A 23,805-nucleotide genomic window follows, 5' to 3' on the forward strand; every position below is an offset into this window, starting at 1 on the left:
TTTAAGCCGTGACGGCATTAACGGCACATGCGAGCCAGTTCACTTAGATGACATATGCCACAGCAGAGCTAATCACGAACCTTTGCGTGGCAGGTATGTGGAGGGAAATGTGGTGGACATGGCTGCGGGCTACAGCTAGTAGGGCTTTGCACTTGGCTATGTGTCAGTTTGAGGGGCAGTGGGGGGCAGAGTTCAAAGGTCAAATCCATTACAGATTATTGAGAGGGAGTTTCTGTTTGACTCGTCATATGTTGCTATGGGGATGCTGGGTATGAACTCTGGCCTCTGTGAACTTCAGCTGAGACCAGAGGATAGGGTGAGACTCACGGGCTACCACACAACTCCATTAAAGCGCAGAATCAATCAGGAGGCAAGGACGAGTGACGGGCTTGTTCAGATGGAGGAAGTGGCTCATTATTCAACTACAGGCAGTAAAACTGAGCAAACTGAGTTGTGTTACTGCACAATGTACGAACACGTTATGTTTGTTAATGGTGCATTTATCTGTTGCATCAGTAGCCTCATTACACATTGTGACTATAATATTCATGGATTAATGGCGCTCTTTTTTTTACCAGGTCAAGTGTTGTAGAATGCTTAATGATTACACCTGTTATTGTAATTTGAAAGATGAGTCTTAAAATTAAGTCCAAAATCAAGAACAGCAAGAGCAGAACAGCATGGACACACTGTTTTTGAGGTCACTTACAATGATCATGAGGATATCTACAGCTTTCAAGTCACTAATATGGTGGTTATTTTCTGCACAGATTTTCTGTTTGGTTTTCCAGCTAAAAATTGTCCAGTTAAGGCTTGTCGTCGCATGGCACACATGATCGCAACACACGTCTTTTACACATTAGTTTGTACTTCAGCCCCGTGAATACCTCAGTGCTTCAGGGGTACTTCTGAAGGCCAGCGGTAAGTGGAAAAATAAGCGCAACTATAATATTTGGTTAAGACCTGAACAGGTTAAAATAATAATACGAAAATGTGTGAATAACTAGAGTGTCACCGAACATACTGAATGGTTGAAATAAGAAGCTAATATGGAATAAAACTATTTTAAACCTGAAAAATCTTCTTTTTTTAAACCCATCAAGGAGATGGAAAGGTTGGGAATCGCTGCTTTAGCCTATAACAAAGTTAATATGATCCATGTCTGTTGTCAGACGTGGATTAGTCAATTAGTCAGATTATGTCAAAATATGCCAAAACTGACTGCCAGCATTAATCATCATCTCCTTTATGAATTTCGCACCATAGACGTATAATAGGAGAAGACACATTTTCGATCACCTGATCACAGGGTGTAAGAAAAATCACCAGGGATTTGAATAAAACAAGATGTTAACAAGTGAACCTTCACTGAAACTGGAACAGTAACGTGAGACCAAGCAAACACACCAGGGCTTGGATTCCTGATCAATTAGTCTCCAGGAATCTACAAAGGTAACAGCCCCTAAGCTTGTGTTTGTCTCAGAGGTGCACAGGAACCAAAGTAAGTGTGAAACAAAATAAGCAACTGGTAGGAAGTCAAAGAAATAGTTCTAAAAACAGAAATTTGGAAAGCCAAACTTGGAATCAACAGTCACAACATGAGCCAAACTTGTGCTGGTGAACACAAGGTCGGTCTATTATATTTTTGGCTGTAACAACCACATCACACACACACATGTGAACACCCTTGCACATGTAGCCAGCCTCCCATACACATATGCCATTCCCTCTCCATTCCAGCTCCACACACAATGATGGCTTAGAGTCAAGTCCAGACGAGGGCATGCATCTGAAACCAAGAGTGAATCCATATTACATGTGTAGTGTGCTGTCTGTCTGGGTCCGGGTCATCAATTATGAATAGAAATATACAGCCTCCACAGCCCTGGCCCTGGTGTCTCACCACTTGTAAAGGATTTCTTAAAAGGGGGACAGACACACAGGTTTGTCATTCAGATGCATACCCAGGACTTAAGAGATGAACACCAAGGAGGTTTCCTGTTCTCTTACACTTTCTGCCTGGGGAACTTTCTTCTGCTTTCATTTAGGTCATTCCCTGTTGTGCTGAATTTACAGTTTTCTCTGTTGCCTTGGTACATTTCTCAGATGTGAGCTAAAATTCTCAAAAGTACTGTACCTGTTTAACCTAAACCTCATTTAGTCACCTTGGTGCGTAATAAATGCAAATTCTCGTGCTTTTGAACACATCACAAGTGCTTTGGCACAACTGCACATAAATAGAACTGTCCAATGTCTGCTTTTCCCTGCATAAACAAGGGCTTGCGACATGTTATTTAAATTGTATCACGCTCTCATCTGTTAAAAAGTTAGTCCCCTTTAAACACCTCAGAATTGGTTCATTGTGTAAGCAATTTCATGCAAAATGTTGAACCAGTTTTCATAAGGCCTCAGTTACACAGGCCTAGATCGGTCGGCAACCTCCTGGTGACTCTGTAAAAGGATTTCTTAAAAGGGGGACCAACAATTTGGTGAGTGTTTGCTGCAAGTTGCTGGCTATCCTGGTTGCAGTGAAGGTGCAGTACCAAAAAACCTGTGTGTTTTGGCTTGGTTACATGAGGACTTCCACGGTCATCTGCAGTTTTTGTGTGAAAGATGCTGAATTGTCTGCAAAAACACTTGCTGAGCACTAGTGAAACTTGAAAACTTGCGACACAACTGGAAACGTAAAGCGTGTCTTCCAAGTAGTAGTAGTTCCAACCAAGACAACCAACACATTTCAACAGGTACTACTTTACTTCTGATGTCAAAAGGTCTCCACTTCTGATTTGTGATCCAGTTTGACAAATACTGAGACACAGACTCATATCTGTTCATATCAGCTGACGTCTTCTGTTGCAATGCAGCGTTCAGAGAATTTCTTTTTTGAAAAACCTCATCCAGCTTCTGTAGCTGTGATCAGTGTTTTTCATATGTGATGTGCAGTGCCTTCCCAATGACACGGTCTGTCAAGAAATTACGGCACAAACAGTAAAGGTGTAAATGTGATGTTGACCAGTCTCATCAAATCAATATTCCGCTCTCAGTGATGTGTAACTTTGTATGGTTTAATTATTATATTTGCCTTATATTTGGACATTTTGAGTCATTGTCATTTAACCCTTAGCTATAAAATTTTAATTATACTGAAGTTATACTGATAACACGGTAAAGCATTTTACTGTAAACTAAGCCACAGGGACCAACATTCAGATGCTGGTTTTATAAATGTTAGCAACAAAATGCATTAAAGTAATTCTGAAAAATATTGTAAGTAAGCAAAATAGCAAATCACTTCAATATAATGATGTCTTCATCTAAACCTAAATATCTTACAGGCCTCAGTCTTGTTTGTTTGCTTCAACCATCACCGTCTTCTGGTGTGTAGTCTCGTATGCCAATCAAAAGTAAAATATGAAAACCTGTTACATGTGTTCTTGTTGCTCTCTAGCTGTTCTCAGAAAAAGACAACAACCGTAGCAGCAAAACAACACAAAGGTAACATCATATCTGCTCTCTGTGTAATGTTCCTTCTGCAGAGGAGTCATTAATCACAACTAAGCATCCCAAATCTTCAAAGAATTAAACAAAACATCCCGCCTTTGTGCGTGTTTATGCAAAATCTAACACAATCTCTCACAATGCAGCGGGCATGGAATTACAGAGCACATGTAGCTGGCAAAACAAATTTGCAATTCTCCTTGTCTATTCTCAAACCCCCAGTGTACGGCACATGCCCTCTAGAGACAGAACAAACAGCGGTTAAGATGTTTAAAAGGCTTTTCTCTCTTAGATACCTGTGCAGCTGAATACCAATAGACTGCTTTTACATTAAAGGGGGTTGGTGACAAGGCACTACATTCTGAGCTAGCGGGGAAGTGCTAACTCCTCCGGTTTCCTCAAGGGCAAAAATGTGCTTAATGCCTTTGCATGATGTTGTATGAAGGTGTTCTCTTTCTCTGTCAGCCTATTCAGGACGTGAGCTGAGGTAAACACTGAGGCCCCACACGTGCGCTGGAGTGTGTGGTGAAATCATTTCCACTAGCGGGACATATCCCACTGATTTCTAAAAGGTCACTGTCATTATTGTTGCTTAGCAACCTTGTGTGTGGAGCCATAGGTGTACACCGTACAGCAATTGTGGATGCTGAGATGCAGAAGATCACGGGGAAATTTACATGAGTGTATAATGAATCACTTCGATAGCGCTGATATTCGCGTTAACCTCATGCGGCTAAATGTATGCGCCTGTTTTTATTATGAGAATAAAACATACATAAAATTGGAAAAGACCCACAATATCAACAAATTTAAAAAGTTTTCATGTGAGTAAGGAGAAAAAGATGCTGACTTGTTGCCGTGACTTGTTAATAGACAAAGAGGCTGCGCTTCCAGTCCTTGGCACTTGAGTAATGACATGAAAAATATGTTGTCGGTGTGAACAGAAAACACATATGCTGATACGCAAACAAAAAATCAAATGAGTAATAAAGCTCCACACACAAAATTGAAATTTTCCAACTTAGTTATACAAGAGTTATTAAAGTTTTTTCATTTATTTATTTATTTTTTGGATTAGCTAATTTGCTAAATTCCTTTATGTTTTGAATGACTACATAAAGCACTTTGAGTAAGAAGCTTGATTTGCCTGTTGTGTTGTATGAAGTGTGGGATCATGATGTACTGGATATGTGGGATTAAAGATGTGGATGCTGGGGTGATGACAATAAAACTCATCAGCTAGTCTTACTGGACAAAGGCCAAGAAGTTGGGGCATGTGTAGTAGCCAGCAGATATGGGACTCAAGACTTCCTGTCCCATACGAATCCTATCCATTATGTATTAATGCAGACACATTATTAGAGAGCTAATGAAAAGCTAAATCATTATCAGGCCTCAGTCACACAGGACTAGAGACCTGTGATTGACCCGCTGTTAAGTGGCTAGGGAAAAATGTGAATTCCCCAACTAGTTGGCAGTCGCTAGGTGAAGCTGGTCACATGGTTTGTATAGAAGACACCAACTTGACTGCAAACACTGGCCAACTACTTGCCAAGCTGTAGTGAAACTTGAAAAATGCGATGCAATCGAAATGGAGAACATTTGTCTTGAAAATGAAAGTTGTGCCTTACCGCTATTTTTACTTTGAAGACCAACAGTCTCTATTTATTAGTTGCAGCATGTTTGGTTATTTCACTACCACTTAGTGAGTAGCTGATGAGTTTTTGTAGCCAGGTCGGCTCTGAGCAGTTCCTGGGACTGAGGCCATAGGTATTAGCTTATGTTCTGAAATTCCTTTCTGGGAAAAGTGATCCTCTACAGGGAGTGCAGAATTATTAGGCAAATGAGTATTTTGTCCACATCACCCTCTTCATGCATGTTGTCTTACTCCAAGCTGTATAGGCTCGAAAGCCTACTACCAATTAAGCATATTAGGTGATGTGCATCTCTGTAATGAGAAGGGGTGTGGTCTAATGACATCAACACCCTATATCAGGTGTGCATAATTATTAGGCAACTTCCTTTCTTTTGGCAAAATGGGTCAAAAGAAGGACTTGACAGGCTCAGAAAAGTCATAAATAGTGAGATATCTTGCAGAGGGATGCAGCAGTCTCAAAATTGCAAAGCTTCTGAAGCGTGATCATCGAACAATCAAGCGTTTCATTCAAAATAGTCAACAGGGTCGCAAGAAGCGTGTGGAAAAACCAAGGCACAAAATAACTGCCCATGAACTGAGAAAAGTCAAGCGTGCAGCTGCCAAGATGCCACTTGCCACCAGTTTGGCCATATTTCAGAGCTGCAACATCACTGGAGTGCCCAAAAGGTGTGCAATACTCAGAGACATGGCCAAGGTAAGAAAGGCTGAAAGACGACCACCACTGAACAAGACACACAAGCTGAAACGTCAAGACTGGGCCAACAAATATCTCAAGACTGATTTTTCTAAGGTTTTCTGGACTGATGAAATGAGAGTGAGTCTTGATGGGCCAGATGGATGGGCCCGTGGCTGGATTGGTAAAGGGCAGAGAGCTCCAGTCCGACTCAGACGCCAGCAAGGTGGAGGTGGAGTACTGGTTTGGGCTGGTATCATCAAAGATGAGCTTGTGGGGCCTTTTCGGGTTGAGGATGGAGTCAAGCTCAACTCCCAGTCCTACTGCCAGTTTCTGGAAGACACCTTCTTCAAGCAGTGGTACAGGAAGAAGTCTGCATCCTTCAAGAAAAACATGATTTTCATGCAGGACAATGCTCCATCACACGCGTCCAAGTACTCCACAGCGTGGCTGGCAAGAAAGGGTATAAAAGAAGAAAAACTAATGACATGGCCACCTTGTTCACCTGATCTGAACCCCATTGAGAACCTATGGTCCTTCATCAAATGTGAGATTTACAAGGAGGGAAAACAGTACACCTCTCTGAACAGTGTCTGGGAGGCTGTGGTTGCTGCTGCACGCAATTTTGATGGTGAACAGATCAAAACACTGACAGAATCCATGGATGGCAGGCTTTTGAGTGTCCTTGCAAAGAAAGGTGGCTATATTGGTCGCTGATTTGTTTTTGTTTTGTTTTTGAATGTCAGAAATGTATATTTGTGAATGTGGAGATGTTATATTGGTTTCACTGGTGAAAATAAATAATTGAAATGGGTATATATTTGTTTTTTGTTAAGTTGCCTAATAATTATGCACAGTAATAGTCACCTGCACACACAGATATCCCCCTAAAATAGCTAAAACTAAAAACAAACTAAAAACTACTTCCAAAAACATTCAGCTTTGACATTAATGAGTTTTTTGGGTTCATTGAGAACATAGTTGTTGTTCAATAATAACATTATTCCTCAAAAATACAACTTGCCTAAAAATTCTGCACTCCCTGTAGTTGTTCTCCTGCATGCACTGAAAACCTGATAAAACGACTACAAATGGAAACCAGATAGCTGCTAGTACCAAAGCTCTTGCCCTCAAATTGTGCATTTACATGTCGTTACCTTTTTGTAGATTAAGGTAATTGTCACAAGTTGCAGTGAAAGCCGTGTGAAAATGATTTAGGACCCAAAATGCGGCAGCTCTGGTGCAAGTGAGTTTATTAAACCAAAAGAGGATACAACAGGGATGGTGAAGGTGAACATGAAACTAAGAAAACCTAAACTGGGAAAAACTAACAGAAACTAACCAGAAACAGATATGCAGGGAGGTACGAGGAAATACACAGAAGACGGATGGAGAGAAGCAGACGAACCAGCAACGAGGACGAGGTAACACACAGTATAAATACACACACCAGGAATCAGGGGATGGGAAACAGGAGGGGAACACACCTGGGAGACATCACAGCTGATGAGGCAGGGGAAACGTAAACAGAACGCACTGACATCAGACAGGGACCTTCAAAGTAAAACAGGAAACACATACACGTAATGACACAAACTCAGAGACGCGGACTAAACACAGAGACCTACCACACTAAGGGGGATACACAAGGAGGGATGACACCAAACAGAGGGAACCCAACTAAACCCTGGGAAACCCAACACAACAGTGATAATACAAAAAACGATCAAAAGAAAACGTACACAACCAAAAACACTGGGTCACCGACCCAGGACCATGACAGTAATAATATTGTTTCTAATAGAAGTCTGTGTACCATTACAAAACTGCAATTAATATTTGTCCTTTTCCAAATAACCACAACTTTTTCTCAACCAGAAAAAAACGTCATAGTTAGCAAAATCTAGCCTTACCATTATGATAATAATACAACATCCTGGGTTATACATACTTGATGAATCTTGAGTGAATCATGATGAAATCATGAATACTGGCAGTCTTATCTGGCAATGTTGTTAGAAGGTGATGCAAATGACAAAAGCCAGGCCGTGCACACAGCTCCTGCAGCGGGGACAACATTTCATTACTAGTTTGGTATTTCAGAGCCAAACAACAGCACTGAATGTCTTCCTGAAGCCCAACATCACCAAGTCCAACCAGGAAACTGTTGTACACTGTTGCTGTATAAGTAAGGCACATTTTTGGACTTTGATTTAGCAGAAAACATCAACCATAACCAAACAAATACGCTTGAAAAGTAAAGACACTATTCTTTGCATCTTGTACAAGGATGTCTGCCTCAGCCTGGATGGAACTCGATCTGAGTTATAATACAATGTTAAAGCCAGTGCAAGGTATGTACAGAGGCCTATATAGAGGCAGAGTGATCTCTAAGTCATGTCCCATTTGTGGAGGTTGATGGATTTCCCCTTGCTCTGCTCCCTGAGCTCAGTGGGGAGAAGGCAGGGCTGATAAGGTGATTTATCTGCACCTTTCCACCTCCTGTAATGGATGGCACATCCACCTTTCCCTGAAACTTCATCATCTCACAGCTGCACCCCCCTCACACGGAGAGGCGTGAGAGAGAAATGAAACAGACATGCTACACAAGAAGAAAAAATGAAAACAGACTAAGCAGATAGTGAGTTCTTTTCCACACTTTCTCATTAAGGAGAGTATGTGGGAACATGACACTTAGCACTCTGAAGCCACTAAATCACTCTCCAATGTCAAGCACAACCAAGGCATAGGATAGATCTCAGCTCGTTGCTACCAGGGCTTTGATCGATTCCTCAATTCCTTCATCTGGCCTCGGTCCTTTGGGGTTCTGCTCTGTTGCTGCTGCAGTATGATGGTCAAAATCACGAGAGCATCCAGCAACACATATGAAGTACAAATCAGCTGGTTGCTGCCACTGTAATTTTCTTATACTGTGTGTTTCAGCCTTTTCAAGCCCCCTACTGGATTAGGATTATAAATCTACGTACACCACAATATTAGCAGCGGGTTATTCCCTTCCTACCATGTAGCACATTCAAAAAACACTCAGGTCACGTGAGTGCTTTGTGATTTAAGTTGAACCTTTCATTTTAAAAATGTGTTTTTCTCCCATCAGTCCGTCGAAACTATGAAGGTGACGACAGAGGCTGCTACTGGCAGGCCGCTGCTCTCATCACTCAAGAGACCCGAAGAGTTTGCTAGTCAGGAAAATGTGAAAATGTGCCATTTTACTGCATGTTATCGCATTTGAAAATGATGAAAAGTAAAGCTGTCAAATGGAGTTCTTACTATTATCCTCAGCTGCTCTTTGATTGGATTTTGCAGAAGGATGGGATCTGAAGCAGGGCCAAAGAGCCTACACTTCCCTGGCTCATGCCAAAACATAGGAAGCTTTTAAATTCTGCAACAGCTCAAAGGACTTCTACAGTTTTTCCTGCACTCTTAAAATACCAGTATTTGTCCAAACTAACGCCCACAAACTGCCAGATTTTATTTTGTGCCGACTGACACTTGACTAGCTCTCCTTTAATTTGTCACAGCTCTCTTTTGGGGTTTTTCTCCTTGTTTGCTCTTCTCTACATCCTGTGCATTGCGTCACACTCCCTGTCAAAGAATCTAATGGTGATTCAATATAGTCTTGTGGTACTCATTTTGCAGCTACTCTGTATCTGAAACTGTATTAGTATTCTCCTGTCTAAACAGCTCCTCAGTTTCCCTTAAACATAATTATAATTTTTACACCACAGAGAGAGTATCAATTAACCTCAGTGGTCAGCATTAGAAACACAGCAGCGCGCCTGCTGGTTTCTGCTTCAGTGCCTCGGGCCGCTGGCTGACTCACCTATGTTTTAGCGGGAGCGAGGAAAGAGGGTGGAGGGATAAGGAGAAGGAGGGAGACAATCAATAACAGATCAAAGTGTTTTAGCTTACCTTGGGCTGCAGAGAGAGGGGAGTTGTAATCAGCAAAGACACTGTTTACTCACCAAGCCTTCCAGAGGCACGGGGAGGACTCCAGGCGCTGCGTAGGCTAGCTGTGATATTTTCAACAACCTATCTAGAATTATAGAGGGAAATAGAAGAGAATGATATAAAACAATGAGCTAGTTAATGTCTTTCTGCAGAACAGAAGAGTTTAAATCTAAAAGGTTTACTTAACATTTTTCTCTGTATTTGAAATTAATGTAAATGCTAACATATAGCATAGCTTATACTATGCTAGCCTGCACGCCGTTAAAAACTTGCTGCTATCCAAAACTGAAATATCAAAAAATATATATTTCAAGATTAGAGCAGTCATTTGCTATGTGAGCACATACTCATGCAACATACCTCAGTCTAGTAGCCAATAGGCTGGACTGAAGTGTTGCTTTCCATAGAAGAGTATTTTGGGCTCTGTGGTTTAGACAGGATATTCAGATAGCAAATAAAAATGTCTGGTCTTAGCTTCCGCTTCCTGGACTGTCATTGTTCAAGAATACAGATTAATTCTAAAAAGCCCATCCAAAACACAACAACAAAAACAATAAAAAATCTAAATGGTCATTAAACAACAGCTAGCAGTTTTGCTGTCCCTCTTTTGCTCGTCACACCACACCGAAGCACACAACCAAAGTCTTCTCAAAGATAATTTGTCAAAAACTGACGAAATCGGACCACAGACTACAAACTCTCCATATTTATATGCAGGAAATACAGTATGGTTTTTAGAGATTACTTTAATATAAACATCTAAGGAATACTGTATATTTATCATAAACTGATAAGATTAAGTACTAAACATTGAAACACTTGCCAGCTCGAGAACAAAAGATGTTACTTGGAAATACCAACATGCTTCTTAGATTAGAAGTTTAGCAAAACAAAGCTACCTTTAGCAACTCCCTTTTTCACGAAAGGTCACCCCAGCAGAAAGTTTTACATATTTGATCTGGCAGATTTTGACACCAGATGCAGTTACCGGCACAACCGTTTTGGTATTTTTGTCTCCTTTTAAATCAAACTGGCATCTTTAGCTAGTGAGGAAAATGTTTAAACAACTAGACTATGACACAGCTATAGAGTTTTAGCAATCTAATTCTGAAAAGTATTAGACACAATAATAATAACTAAGATGCATCAAATCTTGGGATACATCTCAAAAGACATGAATAGCAAATTTTATGGCTCGCTATCCAGTGATTTTCGTGATATTTCACAAATCGGCCCGATCCCTTCAGTTTCTTAACTCTGATTTTTAGATCTTAGTTTGCTGAATTCATGTGGACCTGCATTCATGATAACAGATTATATTGTTTTACATCCAGAATCTCAATGAAAGGGCTGCTTCACTTAAAGAACAAATCTAGCTGATATCAGACATGAATAGCAGGAAGATGTCAATTACCTGCATGTCTGAGGTGTACCTAGTACCCATGCTCAATTTGTAAACATAGTCAAAGTATTGTGATGCACAGCACATTTTGGCTTCCCCCCGTCATTAGTGTGAAGTCTATTAGCTGGGATCGATTAATAATGGCAACGTGAGACCAGAAGAGAGATTGCTGGGAGGTCTCATCCCAGTGATCCACATCCGTTGAGTTGATGGCTGGCTGAGTGACATTGACCCATGACACCAGCCTGCCTTCACTGCCACTTCCTCCAAGCTGTAAAAAGCATGTCTGAATCGCAGAGGGTGCGGGCAGAGTGGGAGTGAAATGGGAGAGAGGAAGAGGAGGAGGGGTGTTGTGCCAAGTGTCCATGGAGGAAAGACTAAAGTGCTAAGATTTGCGAATGAATTAAGGGACTGATGATTTCTCAGCTGGAGAGTTTCATCATAAAAGGAAGACTTCTCCACCCTCTATTTCCACTCTTCTTGTTTGTTTTTTTTGACTCACATCTTTGACTTGTGTCACCTTTTGATCACATGACCCGCTGCTTTCTCTCCCTTTCTCTCTCTTCCAGCTGAAGTGACCACACACCACACGTGTCACAGGGCTACCAGACAGGGGAAACCAGCAGTGATTTAGCAAACAAGCGCTCAATCAATGGTGCAGTGGAGCGCGTAACACATGCCAGTCAAAACCTATTACGTTCAAACAACCCTCTTCAACTTCCACTCCACTGGTCTGACCCTTGGGCTGCTAGTCAAAGAGACTGGCCAGAGGACAGCCAGAGCCTTATGAAGTCAAATACTGTGAGAAAAAATGGTGGCTTTAAATTGCCAATTATTATTGCTATTTAAAAAAATGTATGCAGCACGTTTTAATTGTTAAAACAGAGTTAAGTCACAGAGACAATCAGTTTAATCCAATTCAATTTTTTTTCAAATCAATTCGTGGAAAACAGTCTCTGGTTTATTTTGAGTCCTTATCTGAAAGGTTTCATCATCATCATAAGGATTTCCTTCTGTAGCAAAAAACAACAACAAAGCATACAACCAAAAAAGACTACACAGATGTTTTTTTAATGCTTGAAAATTTAAATATTTAATCTTTTCTTCTTAAGAATATGTAACACAAAGAATTTTTGTTTGGAGACAAAAATGTATCTTATTTATTTTTATTTAATCAGTATTGCAGAGATAAATTAAACTGGACATATCTACAAAGTTGCAGAATTACATTTACTAAATCATGAGATAACAGTTTTGTTTAAAATATTTAAATCTAACCAAAAATATTTGAGTAATCGCACCCTAATATCTTGTAATAACAGCTAGAAGGGTAAAATATGAAGAAAGTTCAACATGGATTCTTTTGCATTTCTGGCTCGACAACAGGTACAGGGTGATGGTTATCAATTTTCTCTGTTGAGCCAGACTTTCTGCTTCAGGCTCTGGCACGCTCACAGAAAAAGTGTTTTATGTGCTGTATTACGTTTTTGGCACAAAATGATCCCTGTGAGTGCCACCTCCTCTAATCTGAGACATTATCAGGCGATGGTGATAAAAAAATCTATAAAGAATAAAAAAAATATAACAGTAAATTGCAACACTGTTGCAAACAAAACACGACATTAATCTAGCACTAATTAATTAATTTTAGTTTATTAAAGTAAACTTTTTAATTCAAGTTAATTATGCTAATGCTGAGTGCACTCTGCTGCTGTTTATTTCTAATGTGAAGGCTGCACCTTTGAGCTCTGAAACTAGAAAGTGTCTAAATATATATAAAGATTAATAAAGGAGATGTGGAAGTTTGTCAGTAAATCAAAGTCAAATTGAATTTATTGGCTGCATATGTATTCTTGGTATGTTCTGTGTTCTAACAGTTACGACTGCAGCAGTGTAGCAGAGACCGAGCAACAGATAAAAAAGTACAAAAACATTTATATGTTCTCTGCGTCACCAGCTGAATACATTTAAATTCAAGTGACAATGATATATGTAGTTTGCCCTGCTTTAACGTTACAGCGAGGCTTCATTTGTGATGTAGAAACAAACGAAACAGAGAAACTATACGGCAGTTAAAAGATGCTGTGAATAACTTATGTTAGGCATAAGTTACCACGGTTTGTATCAAGTGAACCTTGCTTTGTAGTACACTCCTCAGGTACCCAAACATTTTTGTATGTACAGTGGGGCAAAAAAGTATTTAGTCAGCCACCGATTGTGCAAGTTCCCCCACTTAAAATGATGACAGAGGTCAGTAATTTGCACCAGAGGTACACTTCAACTGTGAGAGACAGAATGTGAAAAAAAAATCCATGAATCCACATGGTAGGATTTGTAAAGAATTTATTGGTAAATCAGGGTGGAAAATAAGTATTTGGTCAATAACAAAAATACAACTCAATACTTTGTAACATAACCTTTGTTGGCAATAACAGAGGTCAAACGTTTACTATAGGTCTTTACCAGGTTTGCACACACAGTAGCTGGTATTTTGGCCCATTCCTCCATGCAGATCTTCTCGAGAGCAGTGATGTTTTGGGGCTGTCGCCGAGCAACACAGACTTTCAACTCCCGCCACAGATTTTCTATGGGGTTGAGGTCTGGAGACTGGCTAGGCCACTCCAGGACTTTCAAATGCTTCTTACGGAGCCACTCCTTTGTTGCCCGGGCGGTGTGTTTTGGATCATTGTCATGTTGGAAGACCCAGCCTCGTTTCATCTTCAAAGTTCTCACTGATGGAAGGAGGTTTTGGCTCAAAATCTCACGATACATGGCCCCATTCATTCTGTCCTTAACACGGATCAGTCGTCCTGTCCCCTTGGCAGAAAAACAGCCCCATAGCATGATGTTTCCACCCCCATGCTTCACAGTAGGTATGGTGTTCTTGGGATGCAACTCAGTATTCTTCTTCCTCCAAACACGACGAGTTGAGTTTATACCAAAAAGTTCTACTTTGGTTTCATCTGACCACATGACATTCTCCCAATCCTCTGCTGTATCATCCATGTGCTCTCTGGCAAACTTCAGACGGGCCTGGACATGCACTGGCTTCAGCAGCGGAACACGTCTGGCACTGCGGGATTTGATTCCCTGCCGTTGTAGTGTGTTACTGATGGTGACCTTTGTTACTTTGGTCCCAGCTCTCTGCAGGTCATTCACCAGGTCCCCCCGTGTGGTTCTGGGATCTTTGCTCACCGTTCTCATGATCATTTTGACCCCACGGGATGAGATCTTGCGTGGAGCCCCAGATCGTGGGAGATTATCAGTGGTCTTGTATGTCTTCCATTTTCTGCTGATTGCTCCCACAGTTGATTTTTTCACACCAAGCTGCTTGCCTATTGTAGATTCACTCTTCCCAGTCTGGTGCAGGTCTACAATACTTTTCCTGGTGTCCTTCGAAAGCTCTTTGGTCTTGGCCATGGCGGAGTTTGGAGTCTGACTGTTTGAGGCTGTGGACAGGTGTCTTTTATACAGATGATGAGTTCAAACAGGTGCCATTCATACAGGTAACGAGTGGGGGACAGAAAAGCTTCTTACAGAAGACGTTACAGGTCTGTGAGAGCCAGAGATTTTCCATGTTTGAGGTGACCAAATACTTATTTTCCACCCTAATTTACGAATAAATTCTTTACAAATCCTACCATGTGAATTCATGGATTTTTTTTTCACATTCTGTCTCTCACAGTTGAAGTGTACCTCTGGTGCAAATTACTGACCTCTGTCATCATTTTAGGTGGGGGAACTTGCACAATCGGTGGCTGACTAAATACTTTTTTGCCCCACTGTAAATGCTTTTCCCCTTTTTTGTACAGTCAACACAACACTCAAGAGAACGTGCCATATGTGGGGTGGGCGTGGGGGGTGGGGTGGTTACAGTTTAACAATAAATCTAAAAACAGAGTGAGAACCAAAAGCAAACAACCAATAGAAAAGTCTAAAAGTAATAAAAAAGGTTTAAAAATCTCTGGTAAACTTGTTCTGTGTCAGATTCAGACTTTAGTCTCTGATGTTAGTCCTGACCTAACTTGCACCTTTGCCAGTGATCCAACCAACTAAAGCAGACACTTGACTTTGTGACAAGGACACAAATCAATAGATAAAGGTTTATGTTGAATTGGGAAAATTTGTGTCCAGGAAAACAAATGTATAAATTCAGTTGCGTGACTGTTTCATAAACTGCCATGAGGCCGTGCTGGTAACCAAACCAAACCTACCAACGTCAAACACGGATACTTTATGCACCCCTCAGCTTCAGGGTTTGCAACACCTATAACTTCTGACCCTAGCAAGCGATTTAGTGTTTAGTTTTTTAAACAAACCTCTCTGAAATCTAACAGTGTAAGGAAATATGTGGCTCCCAGTTTAAAGATCAACACTCCCCAAAGCTCCCAGTCTTATAACAACAGCTATCCACAGATGACGAGGAGTAAACGAAGCATGAGGGAGGATACTACTATGGTAGATTTTTCAGCTGTGATGTAATTATGGAGATATCACAGTGAAATCAAGCTGGCTGTGATTCCTCAGTAAAAGGAGCTCATGCTAATAGCACTAGAAAATAATGTGTGATGATGGACTTGGTCCTCTGCTCTCTTCTTGTTCCTGTCACTGCTGCTTTAAGGCCGTCAGTGCAATAGTGAGGATCCTGACATCACCTTTTGATTTACACACATGCATCTGCACGTGCACTCGTGCAAAAACAGCACACACAAACACATACACACAAGTAAAAGAAGAAATTGAAACACACACCCTTTCAAACACACACACACCAGTTTACACAGACACACACACACACACGAGAGGCAGGCTGCGAGCAAGCTGGGTTTTTGTGTAGCACCACATGCGAATGAGGCTAAAAGAAGTGAAATGAACCCTTTGAGTCAAAGAGGAGCTTGGGGCGTGCTGCAGGCAGAGAGCTCAGTCAGAGAGGGAGCTTGGCAGGCAAATGCGCCTTCTGTTGACAGCTTCCACTGAACATCTAATGGCAAGAGATGGGGGCCCACAACCGCCTTCTTCCATGCCATTGGTTTCCCATTTTATCACATTTAGTAGGGCGCCTCTCAGCGCATTTGTAAATATGTCAAGTCACCATTCATATTTTACAGTTATTAGCATTGTCTCTCAATTTCTTTTCTGAGCGATGTTGTTTTTCTTCTTTTTCTTTCTCAGGAAAGTTCTTTGTTTCAGCTCTTTCTGTTCAGAGTTAGAGAACAGGGCTAGGCACTGATGCCTTAGAGACTAGGTTTTTTTGGAGAAGGGGTTTATGTATTCTTTATGATGTGATATACAGCCTGAGAGAGGGAACACTGGGTAAGAACATACCAGTGCCAGGCTACGTTCTCAGCATGATATGAGGATGAAAATGATATGAGAATTTCTGAGTGCTTGCTCTCTTTCTGTCAATACCTGGGGCTGCGATTGTAAGTGAATGGCCCATCACGATTTTCAAGGTGCTTTCGCAAAATTCCTGATGTCCTTATATAGCACAAAGGTAAAACAAAATAAAAACAGGTAAAAGAGAAATGGCGACCATGTTTAGAGGTTATATATACACATATATATCTATATATATATTTATATATATATAGATATATATATATATCATATTAATAAATTAATTAAAGAGAAATTATCGACTATATATGAAAATGACACCGAGATTAATTATGATCTAATTTTACTGTCTTTCAGCTAAATGTTTTGATTTTAGCGCCTCCGTGACTACTAGTTTGATTCAGTCTTGCTTGTTTATGTCAGTCAACTTGTAGTCTCAGCGGGCAGCTGTTTCAGCAAAAAACAAAACAAACAAACCTACAAACACACACACACAAAAATCCAGCAGCCCTCAGCAGGGAGCTGTTTTCAGATACACAAAAAAGGAAAAAAAAGACCAACAGCCCAGCCCCAAACGGCAGCCAGTGGACAAAGTTTTAGCAACCAGCCACTGAAAAGTGTGAAATAATTAGCAGTTTAGTTTCCAAACACCCCAAGATTCTCCTCAGGACTTGGTGGAGATGAAAACGGAGGAAAAAGAAAAGTGAGTCTTGGATTGTCAAAGTTGTTCTGTGTTTGCTGAATGTGTAACACAACTTTGAGGAAAGTGTAGCCTGTTTTATTGTCCCCCCCAGACACTCAGTTAAAACCGCCGCAGCAAGTTGCAAGTTGGAAACAATTAGAAAGGAAGAAACTGTATTTGACAACAATGACACAAGTATATGATATACAAATATCATAGACACATTTTTTTGCCTGTATGTCCATTGCTTAGTTAGCATGTTTAAAATTCAAAAGACGTAATGAGAACTTTCTGTGTGGATCACTGTAAAGAATGACATCATTACGTAAAGGTGCCTTACCCTCAGCTCTCGTCCTCTGTCTAAAGACCTTTAGAAGAAAGGCCACATCTCTGGCTATAATTCCAATTAATATTTCCCCTCTGTGCTGTGTATGCATAGATCACCTTGATGTGGCCACTGCTTTGAATGCACTGAGGGAAAGAAAGTACTTTTCTTAATGTGTGAAAATGATAAACATGTTGTTCCTTGGCTATCTAATTTGCTGTGATGGTATTAATCAGTGTTGCACGGCAGGCGATGGTGAAGCGGAAAGGACAAAATGAACCAGAACATTAGTCAATGGGAAGAATGATGTATTACCTGTTCACTCATAAAGTCATTGAGTGGGGAAATTAGAGAAAGAACTTAATGTTCACATGACTTCAGCTCCCTGTGTAAATATCAAACTAAAGATCAAGAGGAGCAAAGACACGTAATGCACAAAACAGCAACTTTTTCCTTTAAAATGTGTCTTAAACACTTAAATCTATCTATCTATCTATCTATCTATCTATCTATCTATCTATCTATCTATCTATCTATCTATCTATCTATCTATCTATCTATCTATCTATCTATCTATCTATCTATCTATCTATCTATCTATCTATCTATCTATCTATCTATCTATCTATCTATCTATCTATCTATCTATCTATCTGTACAGATGATTGCAGGCACTCACTGTTGTACCTCTCTCCTGAGTGCCTTTTATACACACTTATAACTAGATCTTTCAAATTTGCTCAATGGAAGGTTGACAGTCAAACTTTTTGACAGTCAACCTTCCATTGAGCCCATTTCTGATGAGGCTTCAGTGAACAGTAAATGGATCACCTGACGGGCCAGATGCATCTCTCAGGTCCTGTATCAGGTCTTTCCTGGATTTTCTTCCTGGTTCTGTTATTTTGTTGTAAGTTCTAGCCCTGTCCCTTTTTCCTTTATCCTGCTCTTGTCCAGTTTTCTCACAATTCTTAAGGCCCAAGTTATGCCACATTTTTTGGCAAATACCTTTTTGGAATCACCTCGTTGGTGAAAAAAACTTTTACACTTTTACGCCAGCCAAACTCTGTTATGTTTGGTATTTTTTGTAGATTCATGTAAAGAAATGGGAAAAAATCCCGTGTTTTTGCAATGAGCTGCTAGTGACAAAAGATAGATACAAACCTGATTCTTTGCTAAGTTGCCTGTTCTGTGTAGACCAAACATTGCCTCATCTTTTTCATGCTTGAATGATTCATAGGTCACTATTAAGTGGCTTAACAAACAAAAAACCATCTGGTCTGAAAATGATAGGGTACAAGAACTGGACTAGAAATCAGTGAAACAGCAGCCAATGTCCGAAAGAAATAACTCCAGAAAGCTTGGAGAACTATTGCTCAAGTCTGGCTGTCGCAGTCTTTATCAAGCACACAGCTGAATTTGAGAATTTATAGACATATTAAGTTCTGTTAATAAGTCTTTCTTAACCAGGATGAAAATGCAGACTTATATGACATTTGTCTCTCCCATATTGGAGATATCACTCAGTGTGAACAGCACTGTCACCTGGAGAAGTGGAGTTTTCGGCCTCCTCCTCAGAAGATGTGGCAGCCTTCTTCACAGTCTCCTTCTTCTCCTTCTTCTATTTTAACGGACTTCTACATATGTTATTGAAAAAACACCATTTATTAATTTATTACTAAATTAATAAAATTGCTACTAAAGTGGAAAACATAGAGTAGGCGACTACAGTATTTAGGTTACTTAAAAACTTCTCATATATAACACCAAAGCCCTAAATAATTTTTTTCTCTGTTAGGTAATTTGTGGTCCTTTTTCCATAAATGATCATATCAACAGTACTAGAAAATAGAAAATATTACAAAGTATATAAGGTGGTGTGAGTGTGTGTGCGTAAACAACAAAACTCACAGGAGGAAGTCATGGAGTAACCAAAATAAGAGACACTGTACAAACTGGTGGATGGACAGAACGCTGGGGGAGGAGTAAGGAGGTTCCTGAGAGAAGAGGAGAGAGGGGAGCGTGGGGGACGGAGCCAGACCTCTAACAAGTGATTATACTGAACCCCCCTCCATCCCTCCGCTCCCTTTTCTCCCCCTCAGGGCATGGGGACAAGAGAGCAGCAGGCTGGCAGTGTCTGCATGTGTGTGTGTTTATGTGTATCTATATATACGTGTGTGTGTGTGTGCGCGCGTTTGCACCCTGCCTGTTTCAGCATATTGTGCCCTCAAACACAAAAAGATGATTAGTGGGATTTTCTGTTGGCTGAACAGCATGCCTTTAAGACTGAGACAGCTGGTAAAGGATGTTCAAGATGAAATGGTCCTGGGGTCTCCTCGAAGCCATTCCACTTGAAGAAAAGACAGAAAATAAAAACAGTTTCAGGCCAACACACAGCGCACGGCTCTATTCACGGGCTGTGCTGCATATTACAATGAAGTCACCTCATTCATGAAGCTGAGTGTTATTCCTCTGATGGACAGGTCGGGAATAATCTAAACATTTCTCTGTTTCTCTTTACTTTTTTCATTACACATATTAAGGTAAAGTCCATTGCACACACACACACACACACACACACACACACACACACACACACACACACACACACACACACACACACATGCACGCATGCACACACGCACGCACAAAAGGTGTCCCTTTTGCCCAAAGGTTAAACAAATATATTGACTTTAAACAAACTACACATTTAAACGCCCAGCTCATATTAAAACAAGGGGCGAATCTCGGCATTCTTTCCAAGCTCATATAAATCCAACCAACAATATCTATTTATTCCTTTATGCAATATGCCTTTAATAAACATAGTGTCAGAGGGAAACCAAATCATCCACAGCTGAGAGCATGTACGAAAATCAATTAAAATGAAGTCACGGAGCTGGCTGCCCAATTGTCTGTGGCAGTTATTTGATATAATATGGTTAATACTACTGGCTGGGTAAATTAACACAATTCTTCCACCGTGTGTGTGTGTGTGTGTAAGTGTGTAAGTGTGTAAGTGTGTGCGTGACGATAAGGGGGAGGTTTGACGGAGGGCACTTGGTTCCCAGGGGACCTCTGGGAGTCAGAGTAATACAGCTTGAAGTAAACAATAGCAGTAGCTGACCAGAGAGGACCTCAGATGCTTGCAGGATCTTCTGGCTATAATTGAAGCTATAATAAATTTTCAGTCGTCTACACATGCACTACAACTGAATGATGCATTGTGAATTTTACTATTATGATTATTACATGCGCAATTAGCAGCATTAAAACAAACAGTAGGAGGTGAAAGAGTTACCTAGTGACCGTCGGCCAGCAGCTGCTGTCAGTAAATGTGTTAAATTAACATCATGAGAATTGCTTACTTTCATTGTAGGAGTTAGCTTAGAAGATCCACACTATTTTACCTTCAGTGCAATATGTCTGTCTCACACATCAACGCTCTCAATATGTGATTAAGAAGAACAAGAAAGAACAAGAAACGCCACAGTTATCATACCCTCTCTTTATCCCTCCAAATGCAAAGTTTCTCTTTTATGTGGAACATCATAAACGCTTCACTGTGGCTCCACCATGCTTCTAGTTTATGTAAGCCTAGATCACCTGTGTTGCTACAGCTGCTCCCTGCTTCATCTCTGGTAAACCAGCTATTTCTGGTGGATGTAAAGAAATGTCACTACCACTGTGCCAGGATAGAAATATTACTGCAAAACTTTGATATCCTGCAGAGACATTTATGAAGCAGCGATAAGCTATGGATAAGGATAAGGAAAGGGACTGAATGAAACAGATTTTGATATATGCTTTATTATGCAAACTAACAAAAACCCACCCCATGTGCATTTTCTGCCAGGCCCGGGGCGCTTTTTCAAAATTTTTGTATTCCTGTATTTAGAAAGGGTGTGTTGAGAGGTACATACTTGCATAAAATCATAGTGGGATACAAAAATATGGACAGTTAGCTTAGAACACAGACAGCACACAAAACTGCTTACATGGTTTAATCCAGCAGTGTAGCATAACACTATAGAGCCCACCAGCACCTATAGAGTTCATTCATTATTTCTAACCTATACCTAAAAGTGTCAAACTACATACTACTATCAGTTAATGCCCAAAGTATACGTATCATTAAGGAAACAAGACAATATTATTGTTTAGAAAAGGAAAACTAGTTTTTCATGGTTTAACTAGTGAAGATGGTGTTGCTAATTTAAACTTCTTTGTATGTAATTGAGTAGTTTCATTCTTTTACAGTTATATATTACACTTGTTTACAAGTGTATGTTTACACTTGGTACAAACATCTAATTAATTATAATGATAGCTTACTATAATACATATCATCTGTGTTTCTGTCTGTGTGTTTATTTGTTTGTTTGTCCTTTAACTCCTCCTATATGTTCAGGAGTTGAGGAACCAAACTCACCACTCAGCTACATCTTAGGCCCCTGAAGGTTCTTGTCTATATCAGATACTATGATGTCATCACGTTGCTTAGCAGCTCCTTAGCAATGGGCTAAAATGACCTGTTTTTAGCATTTATGAACCTATAATACATTATAAAAGCATTGTATTATTTTAATTTCATGACAATAACATCTCATTTGTGTTACTCATTATTTATATACAAAAATGTAATGATACATGCCTAGGAACCACCTAGCGAAGAGCTAAAATGGCCCATTTCTTAGCATATAAACACCAGACTGCACCAGACTTTTTAAATATGCTTTCGTAATTAAGTATATCAGATTCTCAACAGCACATGTCACAGACACCATAGCACTGGCATATACTAATTGGTTAAAGGTCTGTGTAATTTCCTACGGACACTCAGTTTAAAACATTTTAATGAATTGTTTAGGAGCAATATGTACACATGGTTTGTTTTTTCATTTTTCTTGTTTTGCTGCCACATCTCTCTTGTTTTTCCTTCCCTCCTTTAATTTTATATTTACCCGTAAGAACTTTCCATCTTATTCTGGCTCCTTCTTTCTCACTCCTGAACCACATGGCCAGTCATTGTTGGTGGTGCACTGTACTGTGATGCATGGACTTCGGTGGATCGTTTGTATGGTGTCACAGAGCGATTGATTCTGGTGGTGGTGGTAGAAGGGGGGGACCAGGAGAGGGGAGGCGGGCAGAGGGGCGGTGGCCAGGCCCTCCCCCACGGCCTGCTGGGAGAAGGAGTTGAAGCCAGGCGCTGAGCTTGAGGGCGGTACTGAGGGTCACAACACATTGTTCTCCCCTCTCAACCCGTCTGGAACCTGTCACACACTTGTAATGGATGGTGAAAGAAAGACTTTGAAGAAAGAAAGGGGGAGGAAGTAGAAAAAAAAGAACAGTTAGAGGTATTTTTGGATTTTTCCCCGTGATTTTGACAAATGAAGGATCAATCAAGCCCTCGGCCTTTTTGGAAAAAAATATGATAGCTGTGCATCTGTTTTCAACAGCTCACAAAGGGTGAAGAAGAAATATTATTACCGAATGTTGGATTTGTATTTACTTTCTGTACAAGAAGTTAATGACTTTTTGAACAAGCTATTCTAAATCAAATTTAGAATAATAATTCAAACTAATATAAAACCATTTCTGTACACTATTAATAATAATCCTTTTACAAGGAGGGGCATACATAAATCTTCAGACTCCAGCTGTTGGTGTCCATTTGTTTGTTTGGTAATCTTTAAGATGCATGACTTTGCTAGAAATTTCTTGCAAATATATTTTTTTAGTTTGTTTTACAAAGTAAATACAAAGCTGGGATTTTTAACTGTAAACTTTTTTTGATGTTTAAGACATGATAGCTAGTGATCCTTTCATTGCCATCGGATTTTTTTTTTTAAAGTTTTACTGCAGTTACTAATCCGAAGCACTGTTACTGACTTGTATGTTTTTGAACAGGCCCCCCAAAATGGTAGCTGTCTGAACTGTGGTTATTAGAGATAACTAAAACTAGACTAAAACCTAAAACTAGACTTGAAAAAACATTTTAGTTAACTAAAATAAAAAAAATAGAATTTTGAAAGAATTTAAAACGAACTGAAACAATTTTGTAAACTTGAAAAACTAGCTAAAATAAATATCCTCCCATTTAGTTTCTGTTGGTTTGGTAGAATAGGTTATCACAGCTTGCTTATTCAGGTTTTGATGAACTGTGAGTCAACTGCTTACAAAACATTCTGCATTTTTATTGTAATACCTACACTGGGAATATGCCTCCAAACATTTAATCATATTTTTAAAAAGATGAAAACAA

Source organism: Astatotilapia calliptera, chromosome 6, assembly GCF_900246225.1.
Source record: "Astatotilapia calliptera chromosome 6, fAstCal1.2, whole genome shotgun sequence".
Classification (NCBI taxonomy): domain Eukaryota; kingdom Metazoa; phylum Chordata; class Actinopteri; order Cichliformes; family Cichlidae; genus Astatotilapia; species Astatotilapia calliptera.